General features: G+C 35.3%; 2 long non-coding RNA genes across 2 annotated transcripts; one reads left to right on the forward strand and one right to left on the reverse strand.

Annotated features, from left to right (window-relative positions):
* Positions 1-114: 114 nt before the first annotated feature.
* On the reverse strand, positions 115-1,066 carry LOC109585687 (uncharacterized). Its single transcript, XR_002186607.1, has 3 exons — positions 862-1,066; positions 326-383; positions 115-255 (listed from the first exon to the last, which is right to left on the reverse strand). It is a non-coding gene; the product is annotated as an uncharacterized LOC109585687 (long non-coding RNA).
* Positions 1,067-4,377: 3,311 nt separating this feature from the next.
* Positions 4,378-5,520, forward strand: LOC109585688 (uncharacterized). Its single transcript, XR_002186608.1, has 3 exons — positions 4,378-4,489; positions 4,987-5,367; positions 5,414-5,520. It is a non-coding gene; the product is annotated as an uncharacterized LOC109585688 (long non-coding RNA).
* Positions 5,521-5,589: the final 69 nt, after the last annotated feature.

A 5,589-nucleotide genomic window follows, 5' to 3' on the forward strand; every position in this document is an offset into this window, starting at 1 on the left:
TTCTATTGTATCCAGTGCTGTAGCTAATGACGACCAACTGGGACGTCCTTTCTCTCTCACTTTATCCTCTCCTACTTAACCAGGCAGACATACACTCACGGAAACAAACCACTGTCTTTCCTCTATAGTCAGTATCTATAGCCTTTAGTCTAGGCTCGTATAATCCTAAATGAAGTCCAAACTGAATCCATTTAGTGCAATCCAATTGATTGAGTATTGTTAGCTCTTCAATGACAATATCAAGATCTTTAATATCTATGAAAATAATAATTTATAATGTGTATATACACTGTACAGGCTACACTCCTACTACTTGATTACATACCTAGCTTTATTGTAGTGACATCTGTGTTGAATACATTAGGCTTTATTTCGATCACTTCCTATACAATAATAATAGTATTACTGTCTATCTGGAAATTTTTTCTATGACTTTAATATTTCTGGATTAGAATTTAATCTCATGTATAATTACTATGTACATGCCACATTCAATAATATATGGCACAGTCTTATTACATAAGAATTAAATCACAGCACAGTTCTGAAACACAAAAATTTTCTACCATATAAATTTCCTGATTTATGGTAATAACTGATATTTGTCAATGTCAAGGAAGTGGTGTATTGCTGAAAGGTGAGTTTAACAGATGTGTACATTACTAGTAGTAAACTAAAGCCACTCAACTACAACCCACAATTGACAAATAAGTCTGAGTAATTACATTTATTTGTAGTAAAAGCCACACAATCACAATCCACAATTATATTAAGACATAAAATTACTTTTAAGATATGACCTTTTGATTATTATAGTGCTTCTATTAATGTATCAAACAGTTTGTGTGTGTTAATTCTTACCTTAATATCACGTCCTCCTAATAGTGACAGGTTACTAATATCTGATAATGATTCATCAGGTAGGATCTCCTTCAATTCTGTTTGTCCTTTATCACTCACAAGAAATGGTTTCCTTTTCTTAATCGCCAACAGTACATTATATATGCCATAAGTTGTCCTTTCTCTTGGTGTATTCACAGGATAGGCTAGTTCTTTAGGATCAATAACTAACTCTTTTACCTCTAGACTAGGACAGGATTCTTTATAAACACTCATTACCTCTCCTATCACATCTCTTCTTAGAGACACCATATTGTCACTGTAACCTTTCTCACAGGACATCATTACTAGTACACACTGGCTCTCATCCACAATCTCTACCAGTGATCCTACACCATGACCATTAAACCAATAAAGTCCATTCTTCCAAAATGTACAGTAACGATTTAACTTATCATCTTCTTGAGGTAGAGCCATTTTGTAAGCAAGACGTAATGAGAGGATGTGGAAGTATCGAGGAGGAAAGAAATGATGTTTACTAGTACACTGTAGACACCAACCAAACTGGTATACTTGACTAGTCATCTCATCAGTTCTATCACTAGACAAAAGACATGGAAAGTGCAACAACCTTTCTCCTGTTCTTTCTGTCCCTCCCTCCTCCTCCTCTTCCACTGCTAACTGATGCAGGTTCGTGATTGTTAGGAAAGATGGATTAATTTCTTCACAGAGTTCCATGTTCTTTAGAAAACGAATCAACATATCAGGATCATATTTAGGGAAGAGTCTAGTCAGACCAGACACACTAACAATACCAGTATTGCTAGCAATGTCAACGTGTTCTTCGAATGTCTCTGGAGCAAAGAGAATCCCATTCACCTCAGTTAGCAGTATACCCTTATTCACAACAACCCATACCTTGTCTTCACTTTTAAGAACACTGATCAAACCAGTTGAGTGCAACGAATGAAGAACATCCAAGACATCTCCTCTCTTATCTGGTATAAAGTAATCGTCATTGTCTTTACCAGCAGACATTACATCAGAGAGGGTCAGTATATTCTCTTTCCTTTTCTCTAGTAGACCATACATCATGTGACAATAAAGACTCAAATTCCTTCCACTTTTATTACGAATGGACTCACAGGCACTAGACAACATATTAAAGAAGGAATCCACACCACTCCCACCAAGCTTACGACAATCTAAGAAGCCACTATCACACCTTTCCGTTACAATACTCTCCTGTATTTCTTCCTTTCTCCTTCTCCTTTCAACAGGATTACTGATCTCATCCACATGACTGACAATTACAATAACATGGCATTGATTAAGAGCTTTCTGTACTTCATTTCTGACAACTGTTAGCCACTGATGAAGCTGTTTGAGTGGTTCCTTCTCCAATATATTGACTACTATTAGGAACACACCACCAGAACCTTGTAAGAGATTCTCAATGACAGCAGTGTGACTGGAATAGTATTCGGAATGACCAGCAAAATCATGCAGAATGATGCTACCCAGTGTCCTGTGTTGTAGTTTATAAGGAATGATGCCAGCAGTACAGGGCACTACCCCTCCAACATTTCTTAAGGAACCAAGAACAATAGAACCAGTAGCTGTGTCATTGATGACATGACTAAGAGTACTTTTACCAGCTCCAGGATTACCCACAAGGAGGACATTAACATAAGAATCAATTGGATGAGATGATTTTATACCACCAAACTTCTTAAAGACAGAAAGAGTAAAAGTCCTACAATACAGTGGCCCCTCTATTGCTAGTTTAAGTGGCGTGTCCCCCTTATTGTCTTTAGCCAATGGATCACATTTACCAGTTGATAGTAAATATTCAACAGCTGCAGAACAACCACAATGAATAGCACAGTGAAGAGGTGTCTGCCCCAACCTGTCAACAGCCATTGGATTACAGTTACACTCATTGATTAGATATTTGATTAGACCAGGGAAATTAAATTCTGCTGCCGCATGAAGAATTGTCCTGTTTTTAGAGTCAGTAGCCATTGGATTACAGTGACACTCATTAATTAGATACTTTACAATATCAATGTGTCTAGCAGCACAGTGAAGAACAGTCTCACCACTATTGGTAGTAGCCATTGGATCACAGTGACACTCATTAATGAGATACTTTACAATATCAATGTGTCCAGCAGCACAGTGAAGAACAGTCTTACCACTATTGGTAGTAGCCATTGGATCACAGTGACACTCATTGATTAGATATTTGATTATACCAGGGAAATTAAATTCTGCTGCCACATGAAGAATTGTCCTGTTTTTAGAGTCAGTAGCCATTGGATCACAGTGACACTCATTAATGAGATACTTTACAATATCAATGTGTCCAGCAGCAAAGTGAAGAACAGTCTCACCACCATGGATAGTAGCCATTGGATCACAGTGACACTCATTAATGAGATACTTTACAATATCAATGTGTTTAGCAGCACAGTGAAGAACAGTTTTACGCCTATTGGTAGTAGCCATTGGATCACAGTGATGATGATTGATCAAGTACTTCACGAAATCAAGTGATCCATTCTCAGCTGCTTTGTGAAGAACAGTATATCCATACTTATCAGCAACCTTTGGATCACAGTGACACTCATCAATGAGATATCTTATCACATCAACATGATGACCATATCCTGCAGCATAATGAAGACAAGTCCTACTCATACCATCTCTTTCGTGTGGGTCACAGTGATATTTAGTGATGAGATCTTTTATAACATCTAACCAGCCATGCCTTGAAGACAAATGAAGTAAACTAGTATTACCCTGTATATAAACTCTTTTAATTTTATTTGGTTCCTCCACTAATGGTAGTAAGCGAACAGCTTCTTCAGGATCTCTTTTCTTAAACGCAGTCCAACACTTGTCCTCTAACGACATCTTGTGATCAGTTAATTAGATTCATTGATACCCACCCACACACAGCAGGAATTTATATACACACATCATGAATATCATCAACTGAGAGAGAGAGAGAGAGAGAAAAATGAAAAATAATTAAACACATGTATATACATGGAATACCATATAGCTCCAAATTTTTGTTAGTCTAAAATTTTATCAAAATCTTAGTTTCTCATTAAAATTAGTTTTCGTTGATAAAATTTTTTTTGTATTTATTATAAATTTGCATATGAGCAAAAATTTTTTCAATTAAAAATATTATGAAGCAAAAATTTTTTGATGAATTTGACGAAATTTTTGACTGAAAAAAATTCAGAATCATACAACAGTGTTAATAATAATAATAATAATAAAATTTTACATTGATTTTGTTCAGAAATTATTTTTATGCTGAAGCAGTTCAGTTTATGCTTTTGCCAAGAATTAGCTGTAAAATTATCTTATTTAATTACTATTTTGACATCAGGCACTTGTTTTTAAATTTATAATACATTTTTATAATAAATACTACATCTACATGTACATTGTATGTGTGTTACTATTTGTAGTACATGTGTTACTATTAATATTAATATTGTTTGTTACTATTAACAGATGATAGTTATGGAAGTGACAAGAGGAAGAGCAGCAGTGAGTCCTTACCTTCTCCTCCTCCCATTCCTCCTGATCAACTGGATGCATTTAGCCTTCTCTCTAAAATAATAAAGTAAATCCTAATAATTATGATAATAATATTATTACATGTACTTTTACATGTACATCTACACATACATGTACATCAATTGTGTTAAGTTAATTAAGGCCATGTTTACACTACTCCGCTCCACTGAATCTGAATAGTTTTGCTATTACTGTTTTCAGGTGTTTACACTAGTCCAGCTCCAGCAGCTGCCTTTTCATTGGAACTTAGCTATCATTCGTTTATAGAAGTATCCCGCTTAGCTATTCGTTTTCAAATGTCTCCGGATAAGTATGCGTTTTCATGTGTTTTAGTGTAAATGAAACCCGTTCTACATTTTCCACTGAAAACGGAGTAGTGTAAACGTTGCCTTAGTTAATGGTCATAGTTAACTAAGATTAAAGGAAAAACTCTATAATTGGTAGAGCCAAACTTCCAATACAATAATACATGTACATTAATACTAAGTTGATGATTTATTATTTATTTATGTATTTATTTATTTATTTATTTATTTATTTTAGACATAACCACACTAGTGAACATAATCAACAATTTGCCGGTCAACTTGTATGAATGACACTCCATTTTCTTCTAAGATTCATTAAAACTCATTCCAGTACCAGCAGAATGGGAACTAGACCTTCAGGAACTGATGAACCAGAAGTGACGTCACTTGGGTGAAGTGAGAGCCAGGCCAGTGAGGACTCATCATACTTGGGACACTCTTTTAAAACTCTGGTTTCATATCGTCCAGTGAAATAACATCCCATATTCACAGTCTTAGAGAATACCTGCCTAAAAGTATTACACTGAATTACTGATCCTAGGAGGAAGCGACAGAGTTTGACTGTTTCTTACACATAATGGTGAGAAAAGAATCCTGGGACCACGCCTCCACTGAGGTAAATTAATCAAATTACTAAGAAATTAATATTTATAATGTTTTAGACAGTAATCCAGTGATCGTTAGTAACCGGTAACGTAACGTTCCATTAGGCCAATCCATCTCATTCATTGGTAGTTAAAAGGGGAGGAGTCACCACACCCTCAAGATGAAACTGTACATATACATTTAACATCAGATCTTATTGTATTTATTTATTATTGACTCTGCCCTTTTATAG

Source organism: Amphimedon queenslandica, unplaced genomic scaffold (assembly GCF_000090795.2).
Source record: "Amphimedon queenslandica unplaced genomic scaffold, v1.1 AMPQUscaffold_13024, whole genome shotgun sequence".
NCBI lineage: Eukaryota > Metazoa > Porifera > Demospongiae > Haplosclerida > Niphatidae > Amphimedon > Amphimedon queenslandica.